The following is a 21,218-nucleotide window of genomic DNA, read 5'->3' on the forward strand; positions in this document are numbered from 1 at the left end:
GGGAGAAGGTTCGGCCGAGGCAAGCTGGTTCAGCATCGAGGTTGAAAAACAAGAAGTTAATATCAAGAAACCAGATTATATCAGCCCCCAAAAAAACGTCAATTCAGAGAAATTCTTTGAAGAGATTGAAAATCATGAAGTGCCAGAGTAAAAATAGAAAACCAGCCTTCTCACTCTGTGCACCAACATTCTGGGAGTAGCTTTCTTGGCGCCCTGGCTCCCTTCTCTCTCCACCAGTTCAAAAAGGTGACAAGGAGGGGTGTGCAAATTTTAATACGTAAAAGGAGTCCTCCAGTATTGCTGATTATTGGCCTACCTGAGGCTCCTAAAATGTTCCTCTTTCTCTACGTCTATACTCTGATACTTCTTCCTCGCTAGCTGAGCATATTCTCTCACAGGTGCCAATATTTCCTCGCACACGCCAATAGGCACTGAAATCAAATTTCCCATGTTCTCAAAAGTCACCTTTAGCATGGATGGATTTTGCAAAACTTATTAATCTTGCAACAGACTAAGAGGGGCACAAGAGGCCAGATTTTAATGTGAAAACTCATAACCAGAAAAATCTGTGACCTATTCGTAGACGTAAGAAAAGCTTGTCAACTTCATTTATTCGTCTTATTCTTTCCCCTATTTCAACTGACCTATCCTGAACTGAATTACCCCAAATGTTGATGCTATGGTGTTCTTGTTCATGCTCCCTTTCTGTGCCTTGGCTAGAGAAAATGCTCTCTTGCACCCGCTTACTATCACAGCAGCGGCTTGGCTATCAGTTGTGCAGCATGTGCAGTGACACCGGAGATATGAAGGACCCTGTGCACCTCAATTATTAATGCATTTTACTTCCCAGAACGGGAGTGTGGGTGGGCATTTTATATGCCCTATTCAGGACCTGTGGTCCTCTTTCCACCACACTGTATTGTATCACTTATAATGCCTTTGCTATGTACTATATCTATATGGAAAAGGCCCCCACCTTCCTATGCTTTAAGTTGCTTTCCTAAAATAAATAACCTCAGAGGAGGAGATTTCGACCCAAAAATGCTTAAATAATAAAATGTGCACTCCATTCAGTCCACCTAAAGCAATGCATACACTTAGGAAATAAAATAGGACTTGAAATGCCCTGGAAACATAAAGAAACCGAATTCTAAAAACACAGGAGGGAATGGAACGTGATTGGAAAATAAACCTCGCCTTCTAGGCTTTTTCAGGAAAACACAAACGCCAACCACAGAGGATCCTGGGAATATCAAAATCTGCCAATGCCTTTTATTGGGTGAGTTTCTGTGATCTGTGGACAATTACAGCCTGCTTGGGGAACTGACCCCTGGCGCAATCAAGCAACACAACTGTCAAAACCATGAAAGAGAATTCAGAAATGCATGGAACGAGGTTTTTAAGAGCTCCACTGATTAGTGTTGAAAGAAGTTTTACCGCCATGTGGGTGCAGCACAAAGTAGTTGTGGTGGATGCGATGAACCGTTTATTTGACCAGCACCAACAATATTGATATGTTGAAATTATGAGCCAGAGGAAGATTGCATGAAGTGCAGGGTCCAACACACAGAAAGCATTTCTCCCAAACATCAGGTCCATTCCTGACCTTGCAGCCTCCAAGAAAGAACAAGCAGTATGTGTGGTCCTTGTGCCATTCATCAGCGGTAGACGCTACCGATGAAGGTACAGGCACCTATCAGTGAAAGAAAGGTACATGAAAGCCCGTCTCCTTAGAGAGGCTATTCGCAAACTATAAATAGCATGTACTTGCAGGGATAGAAATTCACACACAGATGTGCACACTGTCAGTATTTGTATGATTTTAAGTCTTATGTGGCTTAGCTGGTTAGAGAGCATTCAGCACATAGTTCATAGCCGTATATTATTGTCACTTGTTCTGTTGATATATGAGCTAAAGTACACTCTATCATACATTATTGTAAGTCACTGAAGAGTTCTGTGATGTCATGGAACTCTGAGATGACGTGCAATATCCTCTTAATCGATCGATGGCAGAGGGTATTTTATTCCTTATAATACATAGTCACACAATTACCCTCCCAGAAACCATATAAATCCTTGGTGTCCTACTCTTTCATGTAAAAGATAGTATGTTTGCAGATATGAACAATAAAACTAGAATCTGCTGCATGAAACTAATTACACTAAAAGCAGTTGGTGATTTGTTGCAAAGAGCTATTAGAAACAGTTTATTGTAAGTCAGATCATAAAATACTGTATCTCAGAGTGTGTAGAAATAGCACAGAGTCTATCTTTCCTGTAGTGAGTAATAAGGGAAAAAATAAACGCCTTGCCAAACATATCTCCTTAAAGCTGCTCAGTGTTTATTTAAGACAAACAGAACAGGAGAATGAATGTAAAGCCACTTCTTATGTTGTTTAAACTATAGCTGTGATTATGCTCAGTGACCTTAATTCCACTTTGACTGCTGGCTCAGATATGGCATTATGATGTACTGTAATAACTTTACAGCTGAGCAGTTACAGAATTTTCTTATTTGTAGAGACATCACAACAGGGCTGTAAAAAGGAACTTAGAGACAGCTTTTATGCAGGGATTGCAGGCTCCCATATATTATATGACAGTATATTGCAAGAGTAGCGTAGTTTGTACACATCACCAGATACCGGAAATGGCATTACAGGAACATAACGTGTAACCCATGTTGTAATATGTTTAGATTTTATGAAGCAGGGGCTTCTGATTTCTTGAAAATCTGTAAATGTTTAGAAATATATTGTGTCTGTTTTTCAAGCCTGTAATTAACTGGTCCAGTGTAATTCGTGTTAATTATGAGTTTTGAAGAGACAACAGTATGTTAAATAAAACCAGCCAAACGTCATATATGGATAGCGTGCCAGTAACCGCATGCAACTGATTTGTATCAAAGTACTTGGGAACATTAGGAGATCGGATTGCTGGCCCATTCTGACCTCACAGGGGACAGGGCCACGTCCTGTGTGAGGTCACAGAACTCTGTGGTAACTGATGCATTTTGGTGTGCTACGGCTAGATATTTCTGTTTTTTTTAACACCCGCCATACATGCCCAAAGGCACACAAGCCCTTTTTTAACATTAAAAAGTGTTTTTGTGTAAAGCAATTTGTCTGTCATACATCACTTCATTTAACTGAACTGGCATTAACTGCACTGATGGCTTCTACATGGGGCTCCCAAACAAAATCTTAGCCACATATTTGCACACTATTTGCATATATACAACTAATTACATCATTACCACCACAGAAAATATATGTTAAGAATACAAAAAGAAAATAATCCTCTATGTGCAATACCAGCTGAACCAACCGCGTAACCCACCCTTGCCGCACCGCGTCAAAGGAAAGTGGGGAGCCTCAATGCACAATACAGAAACCCCCTCAATCATGTGTGGACTCTAAAGTTGCAAATGTATTAATGTTGGACCAGTGCCATTAAATTCCATTAACATGAAGACTAGAGTTACAGGATAATTACAAATAACATAACATAATGTTTCACTTGACTTCTATATTCCGATTATCCAGCTTTAAAAAAAAAAAAAGAACTACAGCGCGCTTTCAGTACGGTGATCACGCTGACTAGCAACCCTTTTCCTGTCCACACAGGCTCCAGCAATGTTGCATCCCCCCTTTTCATTCCAATTACATCTCTTAATTTGGATTTTGCCATCTTAATAGAAAAACGTTAATTCATGGTAAGCAATTTGTGTTACATGTCAATTTAGTAATTTGATTAATTACAACAGTTTGCATAAGCATAGCAATAATTTAAAATATATCTATATAAACATACATGTCATGTTGGTTCATACCAGCACTTAATGGAAATTCACTTTTGGATATAATGTAATAATTCAAATGGAATTTAGATGTATGTGATAATTTTTCGCTACACTTCTTTTGTAATATTTTTGGTGCTTGTACATTTTATTCCTTAAATTGCATAAATACAACGCATTAAAAGACAATATTACAAAGAGTCAGGGCAGGTTTACCGTTTCATTTGAAGTTAAAAAAGCATTGCATTTATTCATAACTGTAGCTCTATGCTGAAGTATTCCCAATCACTCCCTGTTGAGAGCGTCAAGTAGTGCAAAATGCTTGTAATAAAGGGGAAAACAAATGCAATACAATGAAGAAATTGTTATCAATAAGCATCGCTATCATCACAAAGAATAACATTGCAAGATAAAGTAAAACAAGGTCGAATTTTAAATAAAGAAAAAATGCCAAACCCTAATAGGGTTGGTTTATATGGCATTTTAATATTTCATTACTGATTTATTTTGTCTGCTGATATGCTCGCCATGGGGCTGTTCGGAGTGCTTGGGATGTCATAGTGTAAACACAAACAATGATAGAAGAAATTTTACAGTATCCTACAACATTTGTGCTTTGTCTAGCAGGATTGATCAGTGAAAAATTGGGAAGGGGAGAAATTAAAAAGGGAAAAATTTATATTTTCAAAAGTTCCCGTAGCCCAGCATGTTCTACAAACGCAGATATAAGCCTTTTTCCTATAAAGCAACAATATACAAATAGCCATTGCTAGGACTTTCCTCTACTAAAAATTCAGGACAACGTTGAGCCTCCGCAGGCTCGCCTGTCCGGCCTGGAGACCGCGGACGGAACCTAGGCTGCTGTCCGAACTCAAGTATAAAAGTCTAGTCTTTCTGCTGTCTCTGTTTGTTGCCGGTGATGTGGCGCCTCTGATGTTTGGGTGAAACAATCTGTCTTGTGTGACCTTGTTATGTTTTCAATAAACAATAAAAAGAATTTAAAAAAAAAATCCCCAAAAAAATCAGGACAACATGCAAAAAATGGACAAATGTAAATGGCTAAAGGCAAAAAGGTTTTTTGTTCCAAAAAGCAGACATTGGGGTAGTAGTTCCTGGCATAGAAAGGAACTACTTGCAGATGTGATGCTGGTGAAATGGTATTTAAATATGCATTTATTGTTTCAGCTAGAAAGCCATACATATAAAACATACTGCATGAAACAGTTGATTGATTATGTTAAAGTGCATATAAGCACTGAAGATTAATATATCCAGTCATGGGTACAATTAAGTGGCAAAATCACATACAGTCAATTGAACCTTTTAAAAATGTAATTAAAAAGATAAAAAAGTTTAAAAGTCAAAATATTATGAATGGCCATGTTTAGTTGCGTTCCAAGCGGAGAACTTGTAGGAGGCAACTGGTATGAAATTGGCATCCGAGTCCGTCTGATAATAAAATAACGTGGCATCCTTACAAAGTCTTGTATTGTGCTTCCTTAAGAGTAGACAGAGGACCTGCCTCCTTGTCAGCAAGGATTTTAGTACAGTGCATAGAAGTGTAATTGTAATTGCATTTGTATATCGCGTACTCCCCCGGACGAGGCACTGAAGTGATTCACGCCGGGCAGTACGCTGCTCCAGAAGCCAAGGTAAGTGGTTAGCTCAGTGTTATTGGTTACTGTTAGTTATTGGGATTAGTCTTGTGCGCTCAAGCAAACCAATCCATGCAGTCATTCGAGTTTGATTATAGCTAACTGAGTTAAAAGGGTTAGTTAGGAACATAAGTGGGTGTATGTGAGCTCATGCACATGGTTGGTGGGATTCATAGATAAGTTAGAGAAGTTTAGGTATAGTTAGGTTGCATAAAATGCAGCAGCCCAAGACTGGAAGTACTCCTAGTCTGAATATTATGCAGACCCCTCTTAGCCTCCAGATATATATGGTACATGTAGGTTTCGTAACTACTCAGGACCTTGATGCCTAGATACTGCTTTAGCTTGTGAACGGGAAAAATGCCGCCACTCACAGTCACGTTAGCCAGTGACTGAAGTGTGATGACCCACTGTCCCCTGCTGTAATCTGTGGTGTGAGGATGAGAAATGTGAACTACACAATAACAGACCAATAGATGAAGAGGGCTCGCTGAAAGTCCCTCTAAGCAACTACATTGTATATACAATTTTGCTACAATCAAGAGGTCTTTGCTAATGCCAGACCTAATAAGTACCTCATAAGTCTTTCTAACTTCAACACAGTCTTTAACATTCAAGAGTTATCTTCATCCACCAAGCTACAGATTATCACAAAACATTTCCTTACCAGTGTGCACCGCAATCCACAATCACTCCTCGCTCAGACCGTGCCATGATGCATTGTGTTGGAGATCCGTATTCATGGTGGCTGTAGTTCTCAGACAGGTCTAGGGCTTTGGAAATGTGATGAGGCTCATGTCTGGTCAGCCCCATGCATGTCATGCCTTTCTTCAGGCACACTGTGCAGGAGCTGGGAGATTTGTACATTCATCTCTATCTGGAGGAGAGTGGAAATGAATCTCTGCAACAATGTTTTTCAGATTTGGCAACTCTTTTTAAATGATTTAACAATTTAAAACTCACAGCAAATTAATTTCAGGGACTTTGGATTTCTCCTAAATCGTTCTCTGAAAAATATTCGTTTTATAAATAAATAAACAGAACTTTACTTGTGTGTTTGTTCTTCTGCTCTGAGACTCTGCATCCAAAGGGCAAATGTTTCTGTGGAGATGGAAGATAAACACAATGTGTGACAGAAAAACATCAGCATAGCCAAGTCTCCTCTCAGAAATCTCTCTTAACTAAAGATTCAGTCCATCCCTGAATTTCTCTTCCAAGCCTTTTCCACAGGGAAAGATTCAGACATCGAATAATTATTTCGCATTTCTGCAGCGATACTGTGTCAGCTATAAAATACAGAGCAAGTGAAATTATATTTGTTTAAGCTACTATAAAAATGTTAATATGTTGCCTGGCCTCTAAGCCCACCCATCTTGACACTCCTTTCTTTTTAGAATTTACAGAGCTTTGTATTTGCATTTTATCCGATTTATGTACATAAATCTAATGTCATTCGTTTAGAATTACAGCCATCATTTTCTAATTTACTGATTAGAAAAAGGTTGAAAACCCATAGGTTGAGATATCTTCAGTTTTTTACCTACCCACGCGTAATTGTCAGTCACTGGCATGATTATTACGTACAACCTCTGTCTCTCAGACTTTGGTTTACCACTCTGTGTCTTTTGAAAATCCTTCAATAAAACGAACTGAAAAAAAATAGAAAAGAGTTTAAAACATTGTATGTGAGCACTATTACAAAGTTCACTCTGTTTGTTAATGTTAGGATGATATATCATATTGTTTCTGTTGAATGTGTACGGCACGTGGCTACTTTTCAAGTTTTCCCCACACTAAAGAAAATGAATAAGGAGTATTGAGAGCTCAAAAAATATTTCAACTGATTTCATGCTGAACTATTGGGTGAACATTATGTGACAGTGTCCTGTGCCTATGTCCATACATCATGGGTAGGAGGGCCCTCCCGATCTATGGAAGAACACAGAACTAGCGCTCCAAGGAGGTTTACAGTTCTTGGAGTAACATTTTAATGCTGCTTAGAGCGTCGACAACACACCGGAATTTAACATAAGAGCACGTTTACAGGGGATCACAGAGGGAAAGACGAGCCTTTGATACTGACTCTGGATAAACAAGCTTTGGCGAATCCAATACGTCAACATTGCCAAGCTGGTGCAATGGTTATTTATTTATTTATTATTGCAAGCATATGCCACAAAATTAAAGAAAGAAAAAAGAAAACATTTCACTGCCTAAACATGGCAGCCTTATGTTTGCTATACATTTTTTTTTTTTTTAAATAGCCATCATGTATAATTTTGGTAGAAGTGTATGTGTGCTTCCTAGCAGACAAGTGTATTTAAAACAGGTGTTGAAAACGTTTTCAGATTTAATGCCTGTCATAGCAAAATATAATTCTTATTGGTACAAAGAAAAGATAATATTATCTCAGAATCACTATAACCTATGACAGTTTAAGGAAGAAAGATGATTAAAAGAAGGAAAAGATAAAGAAAGAAAAGAAAGAAAGGAATTGGCAAACTAAAGTTCTGGCCCACAGAACCTAGAGCTGAAGGGAACTTCTGTTTTAGAAAGATGTTCAGCTGTGGGCAGGCAAAACACTGCCATGTACAATGTGAGACAGGCCTGAAGTGGGATGACCCCTTACTGTATGCTCTGGGGTTTGGAAGCAAAATGTGAATTACATTTGAACAGACTAATGGATGAAGAGGCATAGCCCAAAGTCCCTCGAGGTATGTATGTATGTATGTATGTATGTATGTAGTCTTGCAGCTGCGAATGGACACACTTCCAAGAGGAGTCTGCTCAGTGTGGAACTCTGTGCCACTCTATCCGGATTCCCTGGTAGGACAAGTAGTGGGAATCCCTATTTGCAGGATGACACCTGGTTTCTTCTCCTTAGGCGAGAGAGGCAGGTTCAGAGGCCTATCATTCAATGGGAGAAAGAAGAAAAAGAAGGGTGATGTCTAGTGGTGTAAATTACTTGACGGGCCCCCCTACAAAGTACATTCACAGCCTCCCCACGCTCCGGACCCAGTCCGGTGCTCTTAGGCCAGGGACCTACCAGTGCCAGAAGGGGCCCCCGGAGCTTGTGGCCCCCCGCATCAAGGGGGCTGTGGGGGCTTTTGTTACGCCACTGGTGATGTCAGCTTAAATTAAATATCTCCACAAAAAGTGACTTGCCTAAGACAGAAAATATTCCCAACATCGATATTGGAGTGCCTATATTATTTGATGAATACTGCGTCTCCTCTCCTTTTGGGTCACTCACACACACGCCTTCGAAATCTTCCCAAACCCACCAAAGCAAATGAATCAACAGTAGCGGGTCACATCTAATGTAAGGTCTGGGGATCCATATGCTATGGCTTTGCGCCCTCCAAACCAGTGCTTAGAATGGAAATATAGAAGTGCGGGTACTTCCTCTTTAGAGTACCTATTTGCTCCTGAGAAGTGCTGGTACTCTCCATTTCAAATGAAAGAAGTGCAGGTACTCAGTACCGGACAGTACCTGCCCATTTAAAGCTCTGAAGCCAAGGACACAATAACCTTCCCTTCGTATTCTTTTCCTCTAAATTTCCATCCCTGTAAGTGGACAAGTGAATGATCACTGTTGTATCACACAATTGTATTTAAACTTTTTTATTAGTTTTCTTTGCACTAGAGCACCTCTGGAGCAGATTCGCTTTACACATAAGGATAATACAAATCAGAGTTAGACTCACAGGAGTGTAACTGGCAGGAGCAAAAAGGAATAGCACAAACTAAATGGAGGAGGAAATCGTGTGAATGTGTACAATGTACTAATGGGTCCATAAATAACAAATAAATAATGGGTTATGTTTGACGAACAATTAAATGATGTGCTCCCATTCTGTAGTGGGAGTACTGGGATTGGCCCACCTTTTTCACCAATGATTCAACCCTCTTCTTTCTCTGCCGGTTGGTTCCATATGAGCCCAGACAGGTGGTGCTTATGTGATCTAATGCTCACTTTTGTCTTCTCGACTCATTAACACATGCATTCAACTGGAGAGTTAGCATGGACTCATGAGGTCTGCCTTGCACAGGGCACAGCTGCTGAGTGCTGAGCTGGGCCTCTCAGTTCAGGCAGGGCACCCCAAGTCTTCCAACTCTGTACTGGAATCTTGTGGCTTTCAGAGTCAGATATAAGTCAGCTCCTATGCCATAAAAGACCCTGACCCCACTTCTCAATGGTGTTGCTGTGAGTAGATGTGACTTACTCCTGTAATACTCCTGACTTACACCTGAATTGCAGGTGTGTGGCATAGTTGCACCTTACTCTTATAGTACTCTTGGCTTACTTTTGAATTCTGAAGTACGTGAGTAAGTGTGACTTACGCTTGTGGTATTCCAGCTTACTTCAGTAATTCCAGGAGTAAGCCAGGTGTACTACGACAGTAAGTCACAGCAGCATGTTTCTGACCCCGGCCCCCACAAACCCTACTGATTCAAATAGGCAGAAGGGCATTGTTGAGGTTTACGTTTATTTTGCATGCATGGCTTCCAATGCTTGATATGTTTGCTGGTGAGAGAGGCAATGAAGTTATATCTGAGAAGAGAACAGGCAGACTTTGATGGAGTGGCCATATCTAGACATGCTGGGCAAGAAGTAGCCATCAAACAATTACGAATTAACATTCTATAGTCATCTCACACTATGAGGATACTGCGTCTCCAGCTGAAATGTTGACCATTGTCAAAATAGTTGTGGTTTTAGTTTTGCTTTTTGGGGATGTTTATCTGAATGCAATTCTCATTGACCACCCCCCATGTTCCAATAATTTTTTTTCCCACGAGGTGGTTAATTTGTGCCAGTGGTTGCAGGTAGTGGACACCGGCACTCAATATTGGGGCTGGCGCTTATTTTTCATCATCAGATTGTTTCCCAGAGCAAGAAAGGGAATGGATGAAACAGGGAGCAAGACTAATTAGGAAAAGTGAGATGTAAAGGAACCAGCGATAGTGAGATAAAGAAACAAGGGGTGAAGGATGGAATAGAGTTTAACTTGTGAAAAGCAGAAGTGTCACTCCCTGAAAATAAGCCGGCAGGGCTCAAAGCTCCAGGAAATTCTGGCCCGTGCTGAGCAGTCAAGGGGTGTGGGCGGGGAACCAGCCTTACCCTGCTCATTTATTGAACACGGCAGGTCCCAACAGCAGCTGCGCCCACTAGAAAGCCGGAGCACACAGCCTCCTCTGGCAGCTGCCGTCCTTTAGATGCAAAGTCACCCTGGCCCGAAAGAAGCTGTACACTGGCTGCGACCTACATCAATAGTCCATGTTTCATTGTGGTTCATGGAAATAGAAGAAGGCCTGCCACTCCAATGACACGGAGAAGAATCAAAGTACTGGCTGTCCTACTATTTCTATTGACTTTTATGGATTCTGCTGGCTCCGGCTGCATTTAGAGACCAGAACAGCTAGAGATGGGAAAAAAACAAGTCCACGCTCCTAAAATAAGAGCCAGTGATGCCCACCGACGATCACCGGCACAAATCAAGTACTGATGTGGTGTAAAAAAAAAGTTGCCAATTGGACAACCAAAGTATACTTTTTTTTTTGCAACTTAAGTACTGTCCCTAAGATTGTAAACTCAATGTATGGGGAGATGGGCGTTCTCGATTACAGTTTCTTTTGTGCAGAAAGTAGTCCTTCCATTTTTCTCCAAGTCTTAAATTGTTATGCACGGGAAACAGAACACTTTTTCTGTATAGATTTTCCTTAAATGTTTCCTACTCTTTCATCAGTGTTCACCAAAACCTTTTTTATGTTATTTTTCGAACATTATTTAAAATATAGATTTATTAGACCTAACTGGTCGTTTACCTTATAAGAAATTGGATCAAATTACAAACAAAAAACAAATTATTAAAAGAACTACTCTGTTAGAAAAAAACACCAGCTGGAAGGTCATAGCTTTTTAATGATTACGTGTTTAAAATCTAAAGATGTACGTCTTGTTGCTTTATCCACGATCTGATCTGCCTACCGTTTGTATGTTTTGGTTCTAAAAAATATACTTATATAATACATGAGTGTATCCTTTTGGAGTGCTCCCTATTGTGCTTTATAAATTGAAATATCACCCACCAGGCGTTTTACACCGGGTCCCCACGTAATCGGTCCCAAGAAAACCAAAGTTCGGTGATTACAAAAAATGAACTGGTTAGCTTTTTACACACAGCTCTTTGTTGCCATCTGCTGGTAGAAGAAGTTCTCGCAAGTAGTTCGAGTATTTTTGATGTGACCATCCTTGTCTAGGCATCCATTGCCTGTGTTTCCAGAAGATTACAGTACTGGTTTGTTCTTGCTTACTCAAAACCCTCATTGTTAATGGTAGGAATTAAATGAGGATTTGCCAGACAGCCTCGTTCCTTTCACATTCGCTTGAACGCTTGTAAGAGGAAATTTCCAGTTCATGTCTGTGGGTGAAATCTGCTATTGCACCATCGAATTAGAGTGCAGACAGTGACTGTCACTGACCATGGAAGTTTCAGTGGTTTTTAAGGGATAGTATGGACGTTTCAGCGAGCTCTGTCCAATGTAAGTGAGACAGTATTAACATTTCACTGCAGTGCGTCTGTACTTTCAGTGGAACAGAGCCCGTGACAGGTCGGGAATACCTCGTCAGTACCGAACTTTTTATCACAAAGTAACAGTACCAACAGTGCTTGCTATGCTTGTAGTGGGACAGTAGCGCCTATTGTATGCTGCTATACTTTGAGTGGCACGTTACTGGCACTTCTTACGGGGCCATCAGTATTTTCAGTGAGACAGGGCCAGCAGTCAAGTCAAGTCAATACCAAGTTTATTGTGTAGATTACTTAAAACCATGACAATAGAAAACATTTTAAAAAAGTAGAAACATAATTATACAAAGGCAAAAGAGAATACTGGTTCCTGATAAGACCATATAGTGTAGAACGGCTTGTTATGCTCGTAAAAAGGAAACTCCTAGTGTACATGCTATCGCTCTACCTCCTTCCCTTTCCCTTGTCTATTATAGAAATAATAAATAAAGGCAAGTTAAAAATCCTCCATAAAATGGATAAAAAAGTTTCAACTAAAAAGAGAACTCAATTACAGCATGGTCACACTCTACTGTGCATCAAGGTCCGTGATTCAAGAGCTAAAAGTTAACAGTTCATGATCATCTCAGTGCTTTGTTTAGAGTTTTTAAAGAAGTCCTGCACTGCTTAAAAAAATTTACCTATTCTTGCCAATTCAATGGGGACCATGGTGCTAAAAATCTAGTTCATTGCATGGTTGCATTTTCTTATACCATGAATTAAGAAGAGTGGCTTTAATAAGGTTCGGCGGCAGTCGAGCAACGTCTGACAGCTGCACAGTAGATGTAAAAGAGTTTCTGATTTGTAGCCGCAGAGTCTACACTTGACTACTTTAGAGAACAGCGGCCATTAGGATGAAAATCTTTAATTTGTAATGCCAGCATCCTTACTGCCAAGATTTTAGACAGTCAAGCTTTCCCTATTGTGCAGTTAAGGTAAGGTTGTGCCCTGAGTCCGACTTGACTTTCGTTGTTGTATGACGCTGCCAGGGCCCTTAATGGCGATGTAGTATTACTTTTTTGCAGGTCCGTGGTCTTGGAAAGTAGTTTAGTCTGTTTTTTCATTATACTTTTTATTGCAGTGGACATAAGTGAAGAAATATTTAGAATGATCAGATCGATTTGTAGAGTTTCTACTGCTGTCCTTAAGTAAGTAGACCATGGATTGATTTTATGATTGAAAATGTCTTGGAAAATGAATTTCAGGGTACCCGGCATTGCCATGATGCATCTGTGGTAGTACTTTAGTTAAAAAAAACATAGTAGACCATGTGATGCCCTCCAGGCCAAATTCAAGTCTCACCAAGGGTCCCCTGGTATAATAGGGCAATTTAAACACTCTTTTATATATTTTTAGATGTAATTTTTCGATGGTGTTGGTGAGTTGACCTGGAAAAGCCTCGCTGCCGTAGATAATTGCGGATGGTAATACTGCCCTCAGCACCTTTCTAATTGGCGCTGAGGAGGGGCTTTCAAGGGCTGTAAGTAGTTGACAAAGTCTTGTAGTTATTAATGCTGCCTTGTTCTTTAAATGATGCTTGTGTATTGTTGATGTGCCGTTTTCAGAAAACCGTGTGCCCAGATAGTTATAGGATTTAGCTCCAGAGATTTTTAAGGGACCAATTATTATTTATTTTTTGTAGCGTCCTTCCAAAGGATAGAACCTTTGTTTTTGCTTCATTTACTTTCATCTTGTTTACACTATTGTGTAAGTGAAGGGTATTTAATGCTCTCTGGAGTCCTATTTTTGAGTTGTCGAGGAGGACAATGTCATCCGCATATTGCAATATTGTGATCTTTGTATTGCCGACTTTTGGGGTGATTAGATTAACGTTGGTAACTGCCCGGCTCATATCTGCTGTATATAAATTAAACAACATTGGATCAAGGACGCACCCTTGCTTTACCCCTTGGGTGCTGTTAATCTTCTTGGTTAGCGCAGTGTCTGACAGCTTGACCCTCACCCAGGTAGTTGTGTATAGCGATATAATGGCATTAAGGAGGCCGCTGGGAATGCCCCACGCCGGCAGTTTTCTCCAAAGGATACCTCTGTCCACCAGATCGAAAGCAGATGAATAGTCCATGAAGCATGCATAGCGCGCTGATGTCTTCTGTTTTTTTGCCTGGTGGACAAGGTAGGATAAGGTCATTATGTTATCCAGTGTGGAGGAATTGGGTCTAAAGCCAGTTTGGCAGAAGGGAATTATTGTGTTTGCTGTTGCCCAAGCCTCTAGATCTTTTAGGAGTACAGCTGCGTAGATCTTAGCCTCGATATCCAATAAGGCTATCAGCCGATAATTACAGGGATTCTGTCTGTCACCCTTTTTAAAAATTGGGTGCAATATTGATCCTCTCCAGCTGTCGGGCACTTGATGGATTTTAGTGCAGGTTGTGAACAGTGAGGAAAGTATTGCAGACCATAGTGACAAGTCTTCTTTGAACAATTGGGCCGGGAGGCCATTCAGACCAGGTGTACCTGAAGATCTTATTTTGCTTAGTACTTTTTGAATACTATGAGTCGTAAATATGGGAGCACAGTCCTCTGAGTCATCAGAAGGATCTGAGTATTCAAGCTGAGAGACTCCTGGTTGATCAACTACATAGAGGTTATTTACATGCAAAGACCACATTGCTTCGGTGATGGAGTTGCTCGTTATAAGATCTTGGCTTGTTTTGTTTTTGATATATCTCCATAGGTCTGCCTGATTATGTTTGCTCATGATTGATTGAATGTATTGCCAATCCTTTTCCCTCTGCTGATTTTTTTCCTGCCATATCAATTGCCTATGCTGTTTTCTTGCACCTTGGAGTTCCAATGACAGGTCGACTTTGACTTGTTCGTTACAAGTTTTCTTACGTGCCATTGTCAGCTTGTGAATGTGCCGTGAGCTCGCCAAGATAGTTTGATTTGTATTGATTGTTTTTAACTGATGTCGCCTGTGGCCTGTTTGAGGATTAAGTAATTCATGGATGCCCCTAGTGATGGGAGTCCAGTGAGAAAATAGGTATTCGCCACTTTGGGCTTGCAGGGACTGTCCTGTAGCAGCTTTCCAAGATGCTAAGTTCCGTAAATTGACATGGCCCCATTTTATCCTCCGAATTAGATGTAATCTTTTGTCATTGCAGGAAGTACCCAGCACCTTGTGGCCTATGCATTTTGGGAGATTAATGTTAAAGGTTGTGCGAAGTGGAAGATGGTCACTATCATTAGAGGAATGCACTTTAAAGCTCACAAGGTGATTAATAAGTTTCACCGAGGCAAAAACATAGTCAATGGTGCTTATTCCCTTGAAGGTCTTCAGGGGTTGAGATGAAGATTCTTGGCTGTTTGCTAAAAGCTGTAAAGATTGTAATCCATGTTTACTTAAGATGTTATTTATTTGGGCGCTTAAGGGATTTAGAGGTAAGGAAGTGGTGTTAAATAATGCTAGTTGTCGCAGGTTAAAGACTCCGCAGATTATTGTGTCATGATTAACATGGTCACAAAGGATTTTTGTCCAAATTGTTACACAGCTGGTGGAGTCGTCTTGCTTGATCTGAGCCAAAGATGTTAAAGTAGACGTTAATCAGGAGGATTTTAAGGCGGGACGCTGAAGACTTGGTGCTCTCCAGTACGAGCGCTTGAAGCATCTCATCTTGAATTAAAATTGAGTGTGTTTTTCTTTTCATATTCAAGTTGAGGTATATTGACAGGCCTCCCGAAGATGTTTTTTTCTTAGCTGCATGGTGGATCCCTTGGAAGCCAACAATTGTTAAAGGTGTTAGAGCCCATGATTCTTGGAAACAGAGAACATCAGATGCCAGTGGCAGTGATTTTGCTGTATTTGAGCTAAGAAGTCTTGAGAGTCCAGCTACATTCCATGACAGAAAAGTTATCAGTTGTTGTGCCAATAGTGCACGCTTCTCATTGCTAGGAGTAGGCCAAGACTTTGCTTGGTCAAATGTGAGGAACTCGTTTCCAGTCAGGTTGGTGGACACCCCCTGGTTGCCCTGTTACTATTTTCCTGGTCACGCCCCTTGATGAAGAGTGGAAGCAGGATATATTTATATTATCTATCTGTGACTGGCGGAGGAAGAGCCCAGTCCCCCTCAATATACTGTAGGGGTGGTCTTTTGGAATGGGTGAATCATGTGGCTTTCTTAACGGAGCTGGATACTTCGGTGCTTGTATTTTTAAAATTCCTATGCCCCATTCCTCGAGGATGTCCTTACGATCTAGTATTTCTTCTGCCAGTGCAATTGTTTTTAATGTTAAAAAAGTGGCTTCCCTCCCATTGTGACACTCCGGAGTGTTTTTAAATTCCACACTCAGCATGTCATCTGAGGTTAGCTTTGACTGAATAGGAGTGGCCTGAAGTAACCTTAGTATGTTGGATCGATTAAGTACGTCATGCCTCCCTTCCGACGGATAGTATGGGAAGAGGGCCAGCTTGGCCGGTTGCTCCTCTCCTGGGCACCTTTTGGTATAACCTTCATTATTAGGGTGAGCTAAGGGATAGTGATTATTGGTCACTGGTCTAATCGATTCGCACACTAGCGATGATCTCCGCGGGTCTCCACTTTCTGTCGCAGATGGGAAAACTTCTTGTGGGTCTGAAGTCACCACCCATCCTGGAGGTTACTGTGCCCTTTGTGGGTGAGTTGAGGGCTCTAAATTTCGAAGTGGGGGGCTTTGATTGGTGATGGAATGCACTAATATCTCAGTGCGTTTGGATGAGAGTGCCGGCCTTTGTCCTACTTCTGGATCTTTTGTTGTATTACCACTGTTGCTGGGAAGGAGTTCCTTCTGGTTTTGCGTGATTGAGGGTGGGTACCCTGGCAGGTATGTTCCTGATGTAATGGACTGTGATGTTATGCTTTGTACCATGGTGGGGGCTGTATTTGGGTTAGGTATTATCATTGACGAAGCCAAGGGTGCCTGGGGTAAGAGAGCAGGTGGCTGTGCAGATCATAATGGATTCTTCAAATTGCCACAACCTTTAAACAGTGGATATATACTATAGGCAAGTTATCTAATTTTATTAGCTTGAGTGGAGGCTGGTTTGAGAGACGATCTCTCACTGCATTGTTCCTGGCCTTCTTTTGTCTTTTTTTGCTCTTTTAGATAGAGCAACGGGCCATTTGTTGTCATTAGTTGGAGATTTTCTGTTGGCAACCTGGCGGTTTTTTATCCTTTGCTTCCGGGCCCAATTCGTGCTCTGTGGGGGGCGAATCAGCCCCCTGGTTGTGATTTACTTCCATGGTGTGTGATGGAAATTTTGCAAGGTCTTGCTATGGTAGCATCGCAACCGGTAGTGAGGTTTCTCCATCAGATGACTCCAGTATGGTAGTCTCTCTTTCCGTGTTGCAGTCAGATTCTTTGTCTATTGGTTTCTGGTCGAGCCTGCTATGGCTACTGCTTAGTTGGTGCAGTAGAGCCGACTTTATATCCGTTAACATTAGCTTCAAAGCATCTGGCAGGGAGCATAATTTTTCCGCAATCAAATGGTAGGAACAAGAAGCGCAAGGAGATTCCTTGCCTGCGGCTTTTTTTTGCTTCTCTTTCAGGGCGCTGATTTTTTTCCTCGATCTTTAGTATTGAGATGGCCAGGGTTTGAATTAGGTCTAGTTGCAACTCCAATTTATCAGACTGCCATGTCAGGGCCCTAACTGTGTTTTCCAGTGTTTCATTTATAGTAGGCCTGGGCGGTAAATTTCATTCCGTTCGCGGAATTTGCGATATTTTGACATTTTCACGTTCCGCGGAGAGCGCGAAAATGTCAAAACTTTCCCAACCTGCCGCGAAACTGAGGTATTTTTCTTGTTTGCGCTTTAAAAATGCATTCTCGCGTGCGCAGGGTCCCTGCGTTTGCCGACGAGTTTTCCTATCCGTTTGCTCGCGCCACAAGATGTTGGATTGTTGGTAGCCGGTCGTGCTATCCTGCGAGATTTTGCGATCGCGAACACGTCATTGTGATTGAAAATAGGAAATAGGTATCGCGAGCAAGATGGCCGCACCCATTAGCGGCCGCATGGGAAAGTTAGAGATATACTTCCCCGCGAGCACGCAATAACACATCGCGAACGGGCGGGAAAAGCAATCTCCGCATTTTCGCGAAAGTTTCGCATGCTCGCGGAGATTTTGTGCTATTTCGCAATAATTTACGAAAGTCAATTTCGCAAATTCCGCCCACCCTTAATTTATAGAAGCCAGTAGAGATTCTTGTTCCATGTTGTTTGTAATATTTTTAGAAGCAGATAATATTAGGCTTTCCATAATGCTCGAGCTTAGCGTGGAGCTGCAAACTACTCGAGATTGGAGCTCATGCTGCTCGAGTGCTTGCCCGGACTCTGTAGATTTTATTGTACATTTGCCCATGGTTCTAGAGGGGATCCCAGGCGAGTCCAGGCCGGTGTAAGGTCCCCTTTGGCCGCCTTTAAAAATTTCATAGGCTGCTTGATCAGTAGGCCAAAGGCTGCAGCCTGCGATTGCCTGTTGTCCTGTAACTCCTGCACCTATTTCCATGGAGCTGTGAATCTGTGCAGCCGTAGTTATACAATTTAGTTTAGAATGGGGTAATGCTTTCTCCGGAATATCCTTGAGTGTTGGGAGGCAAGTCCCCTTGTCGGCTCCTGTGTCTTTCTCCATCGTGCTGGTTGTTAGGTCAATGTCCGCCAACAGGCTGTCCGAGGGGCTTTCAGAGGAAATATCAATGACTGTGCTATTTATTAAATGTGGTTGCGTCTGGTTGTGCTTACTAATTGTTGTGGGAGGCGGAGTTATAAGAGATATTATACCCACTGGGTGGGCCGGAGTAGCTGCTGGGCCCCCGTTGGGTTCTTTTTTCTTCATTAAGTCTGAGGTATCCGCGATGTCCAGTTGGGCTGACTGAGTAATATGAAGGGACTTTTTTAAGAAAAAGTCCATTATTGAGGTTTTTTTCATTTCTGAGGGGCTTCCGCTACGTGTATAGCTGGCCCTTTTACTATCCATGTGTGCCTTTACGATAGATGAATATTTAAGTTTTAATGGAATTACGCCATCTCCGTCTTTGGTGGATTTGGTAGCTGCTGTGGTCTTCAAGGGTGGTTGGTTTGTCTGATTGGGGCTAAGGCTGGACACTCCACCGAGGGAGAGGGATGCGCATGATCCATATTGAGTTGTCATCAGCCCCTCCGCTACTTTAGATGTTTCTTGTGTTGAACTCCGTCTCTTAGATTTTTGGTCCTTCCATTTTTCGAGGGCCTTGGCTCGCCGTTGGTGGAATGCTCTGTGAGACGACTTCCATCCTTGGAGAAAAGAAAGTGCCCTCCTTGATGCCTTGTAGGTTGGGCCCTTGGCTGCTCTGTGGAGATAGCGATTTCTCCAAGTGGGCTGGGCCTCAGGCCGGGCCTCGGGTGAAGGCATTAGAGCTGCCTGATTTGGCCTGATTTGGGCTGATTGGACCTGTTTAATCACACGCTGAGCGGCTGTGCTTCCCTCCAGATGACCTTCAGTAGTTTTCCAGTCGACAATTTCCAGGGCAGGCTGAGAAGTCAGAGTGGAGGGCCAATCTTGATTGTAGCCTGTTTGTAATAGTGTCTCTGCTGACACTCCTTTGCCTCTCTCTACTCCTTCACTGGGCAGTCTGTGGGGGCTAGTTATTGATTGAAGGGGGGCTATCAATGTGGCACTGTGGCAAGTAGCAAGGTAGCAAGGTGGAAAGTCAACAAATCGGGGCAAGTCAAAGCAATGCCCAGGGAGTAGCCCAGACAAATGACCGACCCAGTTTAGGCAAAAGAAATGGTCAGCCCAGTTCTATCAATACCACTGAGGGGCTCCAACAAGTGGACCTCCCAGCAGTTGCCAGCGATGTCGCTTTACCTCATCACGGTGGGCCGCCGTAATCCTCCGAAATTCTCGAGACAGATGGTGCTGGTAGTGGCGGCTGTTGGCATCAGCAAACGATCATGGGTAAGCGACAATTAGGCTGGTGAGGCTGGTGGGGCTGCGGGGGAGCCAGGAGCCTGTCTTGTGCTCTACCCGCTCTGTCCGCTCGGGCTGCGCTCAAGTCGAGTCTTCCGCAGTCACGGCACAGCTTGCAGCTCACCTAACCGGGTAACCGAGTTGCCGAGTAACCGGGAAACTCCTGCGGGAAACTCCTACGGCCACCGCTGCTGGGGGACTGCTGCACGCGTGCACGCTGCTCGGGCGCGAACGAAAACTCGGAGTGGAGCTCAAAGATTCCAGCAGTCCTCAACATATCTGCGGCACTTTTAATAGAGATTGAAGTAATGCTGATTTTGTGTAAATATGAGGCCCAGCAACTGTCAATCTGAATGTGTTGGGCAACTCACAACCTATTTTAAGCTTAGAGTCTCAATGTTGTCAAGGAGGTTCATAGGCCTCTCAGTCCACAGGTAGTCATCGTTGATGAACATTTTCGTTGGCTTTCGGCTTTCGAACGTAGGTGTAGGGTGTGTCAAAGAAGGTGGGGGATATAACCACGGGAGGAGACTAACAACAAGTGATATGAGAGAGCTGCCGGAATTAATCTTGTTATAGGTCATACAATTCAAAGGACGGTGACGTAATGTCAGGGATTACACTTTTAAATAAAATAACGAAAACACATTATTTTAAATAACTAACTCTAATGCTCGAACAAGTAGAAGTGAGATTCACATTTAGAACCACATAATTAACTATATTTAGCACATACTGTAAGAGACTCGCAACTGTGATGCATTACAGGTTTTAGGCATCTCAAGATCAACTGGTAACAACGTCAGTTCTTTTTGAATGATTGTAAGGATGACTGGACTCATTTTGATTGAGTCCTATCACGTCCAGGTTGTAAATAGATTTCACAGATGTCAGCAGTGGGCACTTAATGCACTGATTAGTAGACAAAGATTGTAAGGAAGAAAGCCCCTACACGCTGTGCCCCAGACAACCCAGCATTTTCTTTTTCATGTTGTCCCTCAAGGTTCAGCATTTGATTTTTGCTTTTGGTGACAGTTTCAGGGTTACCTTGTCACTAAGGACCCTTGAAACGTCAGTAGGATGTGCTCCTAGTCACACCTTGGGTGAGCCCATAGAGAGGAAACCCAAATTGCCCTTACAATGCCACTAACTCAAATGGTAGCAACACTCAGCCCCCTCAACCAAGCCTGGCTGGTGGCCAGTGATGAGTAGCTTGGGGGTGCCCAGATGCCCAAACGGCAGCGG

Source organism: Triturus cristatus, chromosome 11 (genome assembly GCF_964204655.1).
Source record: "Triturus cristatus chromosome 11, aTriCri1.1, whole genome shotgun sequence".
Taxonomy (NCBI): domain Eukaryota; kingdom Metazoa; phylum Chordata; class Amphibia; order Caudata; family Salamandridae; genus Triturus; species Triturus cristatus.